Here is an 11,444-nt window from a genome sequence, read left to right as displayed (position 1 = left end):
GTTCTCGTGTCTCTCTTTCGTCCTTGCAGCTTTGCGCTGCCGCTTTGCATGATGATTCACCAACTAGCCCGCACCAAGATATTAATCGATGCTATTTTCTTTATTCACGCGCTGTTTGGAGCGCGATTCGTCTTGTGGTTCTTTCCGACGCTTGAGCGGACGACGGTTGAAACGTCGGCTGGCTTCGGTCGGCTGGACGAGTGTTGGGAAGGTCACTGCTTAAGCGTTACTGCTGTTGCGAGCGCTTGTCCTGCTGACAATAAAACATATGCACTCATAAGTGCTCTGCGCCTTCTTTTAACAGCCTTAACACTGAGTTGGTCTTGTAGCTCACAATGCATAGATGGCCAAGTAGTTAGGAGGAGAGGTAATTACTTATGCTATCTACACTCCAAAACATGCATTAGCATATAAGTAAGTAAAAAAGGCAGTAAGCTCTTCTCTAGCACACTACGTTTTAGGGGCACGGTATGCTGCCCAAGTCCAGAAGTAGATTTCGACCGCTCGTGGCAACGGAGGCATATTCCCACCGCAAAACATATTAATCTGATGCAGTTAGCAATGGCAGGAGGCTTTTAAACGCGCCACAGGAGATGTTTAGGTTAGCACATAGAGGAGATTGAAACCTGTGTTAAAAACTTTGCAACTGCTAGAACTCCGCAGTATTCCATTTTCTTAATGATGGCAGTCTAGAACTGGGCTTTGGCAGAATGCCGGGCCCCTAAAAGGGAGTGCGCTAGAGGAAAAATTACTCCCCTTTTACTACCATAGAGGCTAACTGGTGTTTAAAGTCGATAAGCAGTTAGAAAAATAGGAATAGGAGTAGGGAATAGATGGGGAAGGAGAAAAACTCGAACAAGATAGCCTTGGGGTTCTGTGCGCAACCGTTAGAAATGTAGTTTTTGCCGAGCGTATTGTGTATGCATGTGCTGATTTCTTATTTCAGTTCAATTCTTCATCAGAATGCTTCCTAATTTGGAAAAAAAGGCGACAATATGGCGGCGTCCCGCATCTAGCACCTAAGGTTCAATGGCTTTTCAGTCTTCTTGGCTTGTACGAAACGTTTCTAGCAAGAGCGGACAGAATGTGGCTGAAATTTTCTAACTACAGTGGCAACAATTGCAATGCGTCATAAAATTTCCGATTATTTTAGGAGAGAACACAATGCGTACTTGAAATCAACCTCATGCATGAACACGGAACAGGTAAGATAAAAAAAAAACTCCTTTCATATCTGGTCTTCCTTTTTTCCGAAGTAAACTGTATTTGAGTGGAGGTTTAATTCATTTCTTTTCCATAAACATTTTGTTTAATTTTCTGCAGAATGAGGCTCTTTATGACAGCTCGACAGGCCCCACAACCACCAAAGCCGTACGTCGCCCGTTTCCGGCGAAGGTATCATGCGACGCGATGTCACGTGAAATGAACTCAATTGAGTATGAACTGAGCAGAATTGGGTCGTGGTGCAAGTTAGGACGCTCAGACTGGGTGATTCTGGAGACCCTGCGTGGATTAGAGACGCTTGATGGCCGCTCATAGGAATGGCGCAATCGTTCAGCATGGACTCCGTGTATTTGCTCCGCTAGCCGCGTTCAGCATCCACAACGCCGTTTTGTTTAACGCGAAACGGGCGTAAAATAGGAAATAAAAGCTTGCCGAGGTCGTCCCCGCTGCACGAGAACTCCTCGCGCTTAACGGTTCATTGCGTATCGAGTGTATTTTAGACTCTTCATTTCCGGAGCCCGAGCTGCGTGCCCTCGAACGGAAATTTGAAGGCTTTTCTTAGAGCTTCGCCTCCTTTGCATCCGGAAGAACTGCAAGAAAATTCTACAGACAGCCCGTCTGAAATTGCGGAGTGCGGAAAGCGAAACAGTGTATTACAACGACTCAGCGTACAGTGAACGGGAACAGCAATGATAAACTCGTTCTCACTGATTCGCGGCTGCGCAACGAAAACAGAATTGGTACGAAGGTGCACCTCCCTTGTACGGCTATCTAAAATACTCGCGCGGTTAGAAAGCATTACTCCGGTGATATTCAGGGCTCTACTGTATATTAGGTAAGAGGAATAAGAAACGATAAAGCTTTCAGCATAGAAAACAACAAAAAAACACAAAGGTGCTGTTGAGCTCGTTGCAGCTTCAGCTCTTTGAAGAGAGCAGTGAACTAGAAAAATGCAGTGTGCATTGATCACATGGTTGCTTGAACATTGCTGAGGCGCTGCAACTATTAGGCGTTCATAGTTATGCTAAGCGCCTAACTTGAATCTTTCAAGATGAGATCTTCGCGCGGGTAGAATTTCCCGCATTCAAGCAATTACCTTCTTGAATTATACTATTTGATTGACCATCAATATATTTGTATTCGAAGTGCGTGTGCGTTTGATCATTTCTATTCGGGTAATGAATGGTGGGCAGGACGCGTGCCGGAGGGATCACGTTCTATGAGCAATTTTAAATCCCTCATCTGTTCAGCAAATTAGATAAGGAGATTTTAGCTGTGTTATTTCGTATAAGCAAGGCGCGTGAAGTCAGTATTGTACCTAGTTTTGTGGCCAAACTGCGCGACTAAATCTCAATCGAGTATGCTGAACAAGTGTGCACGACAATTGTATGCAACCTTTGTACTGCTGGAACACCGCCACACATACCAACCTAATTTACATCAACCTCTGACGTGTGTAATTTAGAAACGTGGCTCTAGAAGTGTTAGCGCGTGTACATACTTTGATGCATTGACGACAGCAGCGCTTTTTCTTCACTTGCAAGGCAAGTGTCAAAAAGTTACGTAACTGTGGAATTATCTGTATTAATCATTTTGGAATATATTTTGTGTTCTACCTTACGTAGCAACCTTTTTCCTACCAGCCCAATGAAGCCCTATCAGCATAACATTGAAAAGCGTCTACATTTGGTTTTCCTTCCTGCTAGTTAAGTGAAGAGCATTGTCCCCACCATGTTATTGAAAAATATGCAGGCGCTTTTTCACCCCCCCCCCCTCCCAACTTTTCGCTTTTATTTTCAGTCCTCTCTTGTACTCTAACTCGACTCGTGAAAAATTATCAGCCCCCCCCCCCCCCCCCCAACCACAACGCTTTTACATTCAGATAATTCATCGTCTTCAGAGATAATATAGAAAGTTCACTTAGTCTGAATAATGCGATTTATAATATTATTTCACCTAATTCGTTTTATATGAGTGAAGCAGTTTTTATATATTTTGTTCACACTTTAGGCTGAATAATTATTTGTGCAATATGAGTATCATATAGACTCGTGTGATGGCTACATGTTTCCTTTTTAAATGTCAAATAAAATTTGTGAGGGCAGCTACTGTTAGGGCGGAAACAGATTAGGACACAGGGAAGCTATTAGAGAAAATTTGATGAAAATAATGAGGGGGGGGGGGGAGGGGTTGTATCTTGCGAGTCTATATGATGTGCAACATTGGCTCCATGCAACGGTGTCCTTTGCTCAATGCTGCCTTGAAATTATCTATGGCACCACACAGCAAACCGAAAAACGCCGTTGCTTGTAAAATCAACACCGGGATTTATGTGCTTCCTTTGTCACTCTTGGTGGCGAAGTGCATCCGTCCTTGTCGCACTTAGCGAGGAGACTGAAATGTAACTTGTAGATTCGGAGACACGAACTCATGGTTTTGCTCAAGTTTAAATGCTATCAACAGACGATGCATGAACAATACAAGAATTGTACGCACAGTGAGAAAATCGCAGATCGCAGGACGAACTTACCTGAAGACATGATTTTGTATAAGGCAGGTTTATTGCCAGAATGTACTGAAAACGGGTCTTGTTCACACGAGTAATACACGCTGCTCAGCACAAGCATCGAAGTGTAAACATCATCATCATCATCGTCATCATCATCATCATCAGCCTTACCACACCCACTGCAGGGCAAAGGCCTCTCCCATGTCTCTCCAATTAACCCTATCCTTTGCTGCCAGCTGCATCCACCCTTTGCCTGCAAACTTCTTAATCTCATCCGCCCACCTAACCTTCTGCCGCCCTCTGCTACGCTTACTTTCTCTTGGAATCCACTCCGTTACCCTCAAGGACCAGTGGTTATCTTGCCTTCGCATTACATGCCCTGCCCAAGCCATTTCTTTCTCTTGATTTCGACTAGGATGTCATTAACCCGCGTTTGTTCCCTCACCCACTCTGCCCACTTCCGGTCTCTTAACGTTACACCTATCATTTTTCTTTCCATGGCTTGCTGCGTTGTCCTTAACTTAAGCTGAACTCTTTTCGTTAGCCTCCACGTTTCTGCCCCGTAGGTGAGTACCGGTAAGATAAAGCTGTTGTACACTTTCCTCTTGAGGAAAATTGGTAAACTGCCACTCATGATCTGCGAGAATTTGCCATATGCGCTCCACCCCATTCTTATTCTTCTAGTTATCTCCCTCTCATTATCCGGATCAGGTGTCACTACCTGCCCTAAGTAGACGTATTCCGTCACAACTTCTAGGCTCTCGCTGCCAATTGTGAACTGTTGTTCCCTTGCTAGGCTGTTGAACATTACCTCAGTTTTTTTGCATGTTAATTTTTAGACCCATCGATCTGCTCTGCCTGTCTAACTCATTGATCATGATTTGCAGTGCACCCCCTGAGTGACTCAGCAAGACAATGTCATCAGCGAATCGCAGATTATTTAGGTATTCTCCATTTATTCTTATTGCCAACTGTTCCTGTAGTAAAGTCAGCGCGAACCGCGCAGCATCTCGAACAATGGTCGGCAGTGAACAACAACGTTTATTGCCCAGAACCGCGATTATATACCCTCTCGTACTGAGAGGGTTACAGAAGAGGGAGAGAAGCATGAACGATAGGAACTCAGGCCAATAGGGGGGCGTGCGGCTGCCTTCGCTGGTCAGCACAAACCAAACAATTACAACATTTCTCCTCCCTTAAAAGTGAAACCGCTGTACCGGTTTTCTTATTCTGGTCGATCGTCTGAGCGTGGGCTGCAGGGGGTCAGTCAATCCCGCCGGAACCACTGGACGCTCCGTGATTGCTGGAGATGGTACTTCACTCTGGTCGGCTGCTAGCGGCTGAGGGCTTTGTTCTTGTTCCGACCCAGTGGTACTGGGCGTATGCACAGGTGACAGATCCGCACTGGTCACCTGGTCAGGACCGCCTTCTAACTGCGCTCTTGCAGTGGCCTCTACAGACGCAGTCCCTGGCGTAAACTCTTGACGACGGCGGACTTGGTCGACGTGGCGCTGCACTGCTCCGGTTGGCGTGTTCACTGTTACCATTCTCGCCCCCGAAGTGGCCTGTACCCTCCCAGGCACCCATCTTTTGCCGGTGCCGTAATTTCGCACGTATACGCTGCTGCCTGGCGAGATGGTCCAGTCGTGAGCGTCCGACGACGAGTCCACAGCTCTGGGTGGGAGACATGTGTCTAGTCGGGAACGCAGCTGATAGCCGAGAAACATCTCGGAAGGTGACCTTCCTTCTCTTTGGGCGGTCCGCCTGTAATTGAATAACAACCGCATGAGGTTATCTTCCAGCTGTCCGTCTCCCATTTTCCGCAACCCGTCCTTCACGGTCCGAACCGCTCTTTCTGCTGCTCCGTTAGATTGGGGATGGAAAGGCGCAGTGCGCAGGTGCACGATATTGTTTTTCGATATGAAAGTGGCGAATTCTTGACTTGTGAATTGTGTGCCATTATCGGACACGATTGTGCGTGGCACGCCAAACCGGCAAAACATGCTCCTTAAGCATCGGATTGTACTAGCTGTATTTGCGTGCTGCAAGGGTACTGCTTCAATCCACTTCGTGTGGGCATCAACCACTATTAGTATCATCTTGCCTGCTAACGGGCCTGCAAAATCGATGTGTATACGAGACCACCGGACCGCTGTCTTTGGCCAACTCACTGGTGGGGCTGCCGTAGGCATTGGCAGGCTTTGCACGCAGTTGCGGCACTGCGCAGACAAGTTTTGAATGTCCCTGTCCAGGCCTGGCCACCAAAATAATGACCGCGCGACTGATTTCACTGACGAGGAGCCCTGATGCGTTTCATGTAGCAGCTGCAGCATCCGTTCCCGCGCTTTCCGCGGTATCACCACTCTGTTGCCCCAGTAGATCAGACGGTGAGCCAACGATAGCTCCAGCTTACGATCAAAAAACGGCAACAAGTCTGGCGCCATTCCTTTAGTGGTTTGAGGCCATCCATGCAAAATGAAGTGCGTGACACTGGCTAACATCGGGTCCTTGGCCGTCAGCTCCTGCAATTCGTGCGTCGTCACTATACCTTCTTCCAGGGATTCCAATGAAAGGACATATTCCGGCGGTTCACCATCGGTCCCCGGTTCCATAGTCGGCGCTGGTAGCCTGCTGAGGGCATCTGCTGTCAGCAGCTGTTTCCCTGGCACGTACTGTAGCTTGTACTGGTAGCCACCCAAGAATAGCGCCCACCGTTGAATTCGCGCGGCAGCCATCGGTGGCGTCTGGCGGTCAGGTCTGAGCAGTCCCAGCAGTGGTTGATGGTCGGTCACCAGGGTAAACTGCCGACCTAGAAGATAGTCACGAAAGCGAGAAACGCCAAAGATGAGGGCTAGTGCTTCTCGCTCCAGCTGCGAGTAGTTTTGTTCTGCTTTTGTAAGTGTTCTGGAACGGAACCCAATTGGCCTGTGCTCATTTCCTATCGAATGAAACAGCACTGCGCCCACACCATACGGAGATGCGTCACACTCTTATTTCAGCTCCTTGTTAGGATCAAAATGCACGAGAATTTGTGCATTTTTGAGGCTTTGTTTAGCTCGCTCGAACGCCAACTGCTGCGGCTGTAGCCACTCCCAACGGCTTCCTTTTTTCCATGAGCCGATATAACGGGCTGAGCACAGTCGACATATTCGGCAGAAACCGTGCGTAGTACGTGAGCATACCAAGGAACGAACGTAGCTCGCTCACGTTACTCGGGCGCGGGGCTTGCATGATGGCGTCTACGTTCTTTTCCATAGGGTGTAGGCCTTGCCGATCGATACGATGCCCGAGGTAAGTCACTGAAGGCTGCCGGAACTTGCATTTGTCGGCCCTAAGCTTGACACCATGCTCTCGGAATCGTTCCAACACTTTCTTGAGCCGCGCTTCCTTGTCCCCTTTGCCTTCTGACACTAACACGTCGTCAAGGTAAGCTTGGACGCCTGGTAGCCCGCCGAGTACAGCGTCCATCTTCCTTTGAAATATAGCTGGGGCAGAAGCTATACCAAACGGGAGTCTGTTGTAACGAAAAAGTCCGCGATGTGTGTTAATGATACAAAGTCCGCGTGACGCTTCGTCAAGGGGCACTTGGTTGTACGCGTCCTTCAAATCCAAGGTGCTAAAGTATTCACCTCCATTTAAGTTTGCGAACATGTCCTCGATCACTGGAAGAGGGTAATGCTCGATATCACAGGCAGGGTTAAGCGTGACTTTGAAGTCTCCGCATATTCTTACGGTGCCATCTTTCTTCAAGACAACTACGATGGGCGTAGCCCATTCTGAATGTTGCACAGGAGATAAGACACCAAGGGACAATAACCGATCAATTTCACGAGAGACCTTATCACGGAAAGCGTAAGGAAGTGATCTGGCCTTACAGAATTTCGGTGTAGCCGTTTCCTTTAGTTTTAGGCTGGCTGGCGGTCCCTTGATGAGCCCCTGGTCTATCGAAAAAACATCCTTATACTCAGCGAGCAGTCTGTTCACCATGTGGTCACTCGGCGTGTTTCCTGTTGTCGAATCCGGCGCAGTGAGTTCTTCCATCGTAACACCCGTCTTGCCAAGTGCCGCAATCAGATCGCGGCCGCATAGACTCGGTCCTGAACAGTCAAGCACCACGAGTGGACAGGTTACAGACACGTTCTTGAATTGCACCGGAAGTTCAAGTTCGCCAAGCACCGGCAGTTGTCCCGCGTAACATGACAACTTCACATGCGGCGATTTCAAGCGTGGCCACTGCGCTCTGTGTCGGTCGTAAACGTTCCGTGATATGACGCACACCGGGGATCCTGTGTCCACTTCCATGTCCAGATCTATTTCCCCCCACCGAAATGTGCGGCGTAACGGTGGTTCCAGGCCGTTTTTCCTACCAGAAATTAGCGTCCAGATGTGTGCCTCATCCTTGTTCTCGTTTCTAGACGCGGTTTCAACTGTCAGTGTCTTGACACTCGCGGTTCGCCTAGCAGCATTTTCATCTGTTCTCGCCCTGTAGCATTTCTTCGCCAAATGACCACGTTGCCTGCAGCGGAAACACCGTGCGTTAGCCCAGCGGCAGGCGTTATCATCGTGCTTCGTGCTTCCACATCGTCCGCACTCTTGCGCTGCCCCGCTGGTATCTCGCGACGAAGAGCGATGACTGGCTTGCATTCTTAGCACCGTTGGTGGTGCTCCACTGATATCGTTTGCATCGTTCTCGGCTGTTTCTGCTGCTATTGCCAGCGCTTCGGCCTCCTCCAGCGTCAAGTCTTTCTTCGCCAGTAACTGCTTGCGTAGGTTAGTTGAGCGTACACCGCAAACAATTCTATCCCGCAGCATTCGGTCTAGCGCACTCCCAAAGTTGCAGCCGTCTGCTATGCGCCGTATTTCGACCAGAAATGCGCGCACTGCCTCACCCTCTTGCTGGCAACGGGTGAAAAATTTATAGCTCTCCGCTATCTCGTGACGCTTCGGGTCGTAGTAGCTGTTTAAAGCTGCGACTGCTTCATCATAGGTGAGGGAATTCGGTGTCCGGGGTGCAATCCGTCCCGCTAACACTTGCACCGTCTGCGTGCTGAGTGCTGCCACAAGCAAGGCTCGCTGCTGCTTTGAGTCAGTAATAGCATTGGCTTCAAAATATGCTTCTGCCCTTATAAGGTACGCTTTCCACTTATCTGACGTGTCGTCGAAGGTCGGGAGCTGCAGGCTGGTCATAGTTCTCGTCGGTGCTTCAAGTTGCGACAGGCTGTCGGCTTCAACTTTTACCGCATGGGTAGTTTCCGCACTCGTCGCCACTGTAGTAAAGTCAGCGCGAACCGCGCAGCATCTCGAACAATGGTCGGCAGTGAACAACAACGTTTATTGCCCAGAACCGCGATTATATACCCTCTCGTACTGAGAGGGTTACAGAAGAGGGAGAGAAGCATGAACGATAGGAACTCAGGCCAATAGGGGGGCGTGCGGCTGCCTTCGCTGGTCAGCACAAACCAAACAATTACAACAGTTCCCAATTCAGGCCTCGAAATACCTCCTGTAAACATGCGGTGAACAGCATTAGCGAGATCATGTCTCCTTGCTTGACGCCCTTCCTGATTGGAATTTCATTGCTGACTTTATGGAGAAAGTAGCTGAAGTATGGAGGGAGTGTAAACAATGTATATTTAAACCTGTTCAGAAATCCTATGAATTTGAGATTGCGTAAGAGCTCAGCTCTTTTCTAAATTCGTTTGCCAGAAGAAAACAGTTATAAGTGGCGGTTCCGTCAGGATTTACATAGCATGGAGGTATCTCAGAAGTGCAAAATCCTGCTTCGTGCAAGTGGTTATTACCGCACTGGATATGGCACTGATGAGCTGGTGGCGAGCTACAGAACAGTACTTTTACATCGCGGCACTCTAATAGAAAAAGTTGAGTCAAGTTTATATCATGGTGTCAGCTTGAGATGCTCGATATCCTTTATCTTTTGACCATTGTTGTCAATGATGTTGAAGAAGCTACTTGCGGTTTAAGTTCTATGGGGCGTCTCATGCATGCTATCCACTGTGCTGGTAGATGTTTTTGAAGATAGTTTGGGGAGTGGCCCCCTTCCTGCCATGTGTAAATGTTACTGCGTGAGAACTGGGCTGGACGGGGGATGTACGGTGTATTCATAGGCATGGGCCAGTGCACTATGAGAGTTTGTTGCCCGGATTTACCTCGCATAAGTCACACTTACTGAGGGCGTTTTTGGTGCCACTGTATGCAGCTTAGTATTCCCCACCCATTAATATATTTATGACGGCAACACTGACTGCTTGAAGCCACTACCACTCTGAAGGATGGAAATGCGAAATATAATGGGGAAGGTAATGGGCAACGTGCCAACGTAATTCACACATAGAGATCTAGAAAAGACAATGAAAAACTCAAACCATGATTACCAAGATTACTGTTATTCTACCATTGTGCTCTATTAATGCCCACCTCTCACGTAATGCCATAATCTGGTACAAGTGAGAGTTAAAGTAAATTAAAAAAATTAAATACGTCCATAAGTGAATAAATAAATAACTAAATAACTGGGAAGTTCTGCAGACGAGAAGTGATATTACGTATATATTCAAGAGCACCTTTAACGGTGCTATTCGCTTCTAGGAACCTCCCTGAACCGTCGATAAAGCCGAATTAGTGACATAAATAGGCACTCCTCCACCCACCCACCATTATCCTCCAGGAACCTCCTTACACCAGAAGCCCACGCAGCATCGGACTGAAAGACGACTGCGGACTCTCTTACAGCGGGCAGCGGACAGTGCTAGGACCAACGCGCAGCAGCGAGACCTTAAGAAGCGTCAGCGCGAAGAAGCCACCGCCGTCGCCCAGTGAAAATGAACAATTTTACAAACCCTAAGACAGCTTTCACGCAAAAATTTTTACGGCAAGAGCAGTTATTGCAAGCCTCCTTGAACCGTCGAGAAGCCGAATCCGTAACACGTAGAGGTGCTTTGGCTATGTTCTCTGACAAATTTAAATTTAATCTACGTTTAAATTTTAAATCTAAATTTCAAATTCTAAAATCTATATTTAAAATTGACATTGCCATTCAAGGTTAAATTTATTTATTTTTAAATTCAAATTTAATTGCTCTCAACTAAAATGTCTTTCAAACTCGTGTAGCCTCCAGACTACCTTTTTTATTATTGGCGATAAGCTACAGATTTAGGGGTGAGGGGAAGCCGTCACTGTACCTTTTCGACAACTGCCCTCAACTCGCGATCTCGAAAGCAGATGGCAACCGCTTAGGGTTCAGGTTCACGCAGATTACGGTGTATTACCTTTTCTCCTTTTAGGAAAAAAAATGAAATAAAATTGAGGATGCCGGCACGTCTCTCCTCGTGCTAACCCCTTTTGTAGACAGTTGAGGGAGTCCAGACAAGCCTGTGGACGAGAGTGTTCTGTTGGAAAAAATAATTGCGGTTGAGCTGACTTACGGAACTGTACAAGTTGTCAACGGCGAGCAGTGATGACTCTCGCTAAATTTTTAGTAAGCCGTAGCTTAGTTAAGTCTCTTTTTTTATCATGTTTAGTTTTGTGACGGTGAACGCCGTGGATCATTTGGTGGCAAGTAGATGTGATGCAGGTTCCCTGCCACCCACACCCTCTGCGTTAATTCTCTGCATTCCGCACCCTACCTCTTGATGATTTTCCTGCACCTCCCCTCTCCGTTCCCTCGCCTCGCCGCATGAGGATGAAAGCAGTT

General features: G+C 47.7%; 1 pseudogene; it reads right to left on the bottom strand.

Moving 5' to 3' along the window:
- Positions 1 to 6,023: 6,023 nt before the first annotated feature.
- On the bottom strand, positions 6,024 to 9,193 carry LOC144113722 (uncharacterized; annotated as a pseudogene).
- Positions 9,194 to 11,444: the final 2,251 nt, after the last annotated feature.

The sequence above is a fragment of the Amblyomma americanum genome, chromosome 1, assembly GCF_052857255.1.
Source record: "Amblyomma americanum isolate KBUSLIRL-KWMA chromosome 1, ASM5285725v1, whole genome shotgun sequence".
NCBI lineage: Eukaryota > Metazoa > Arthropoda > Arachnida > Ixodida > Ixodidae > Amblyomma > Amblyomma americanum.
Note: the sequence above shows the minus strand (reverse complement) of the source record. Positions and strands in the feature narration are given on the sequence as shown.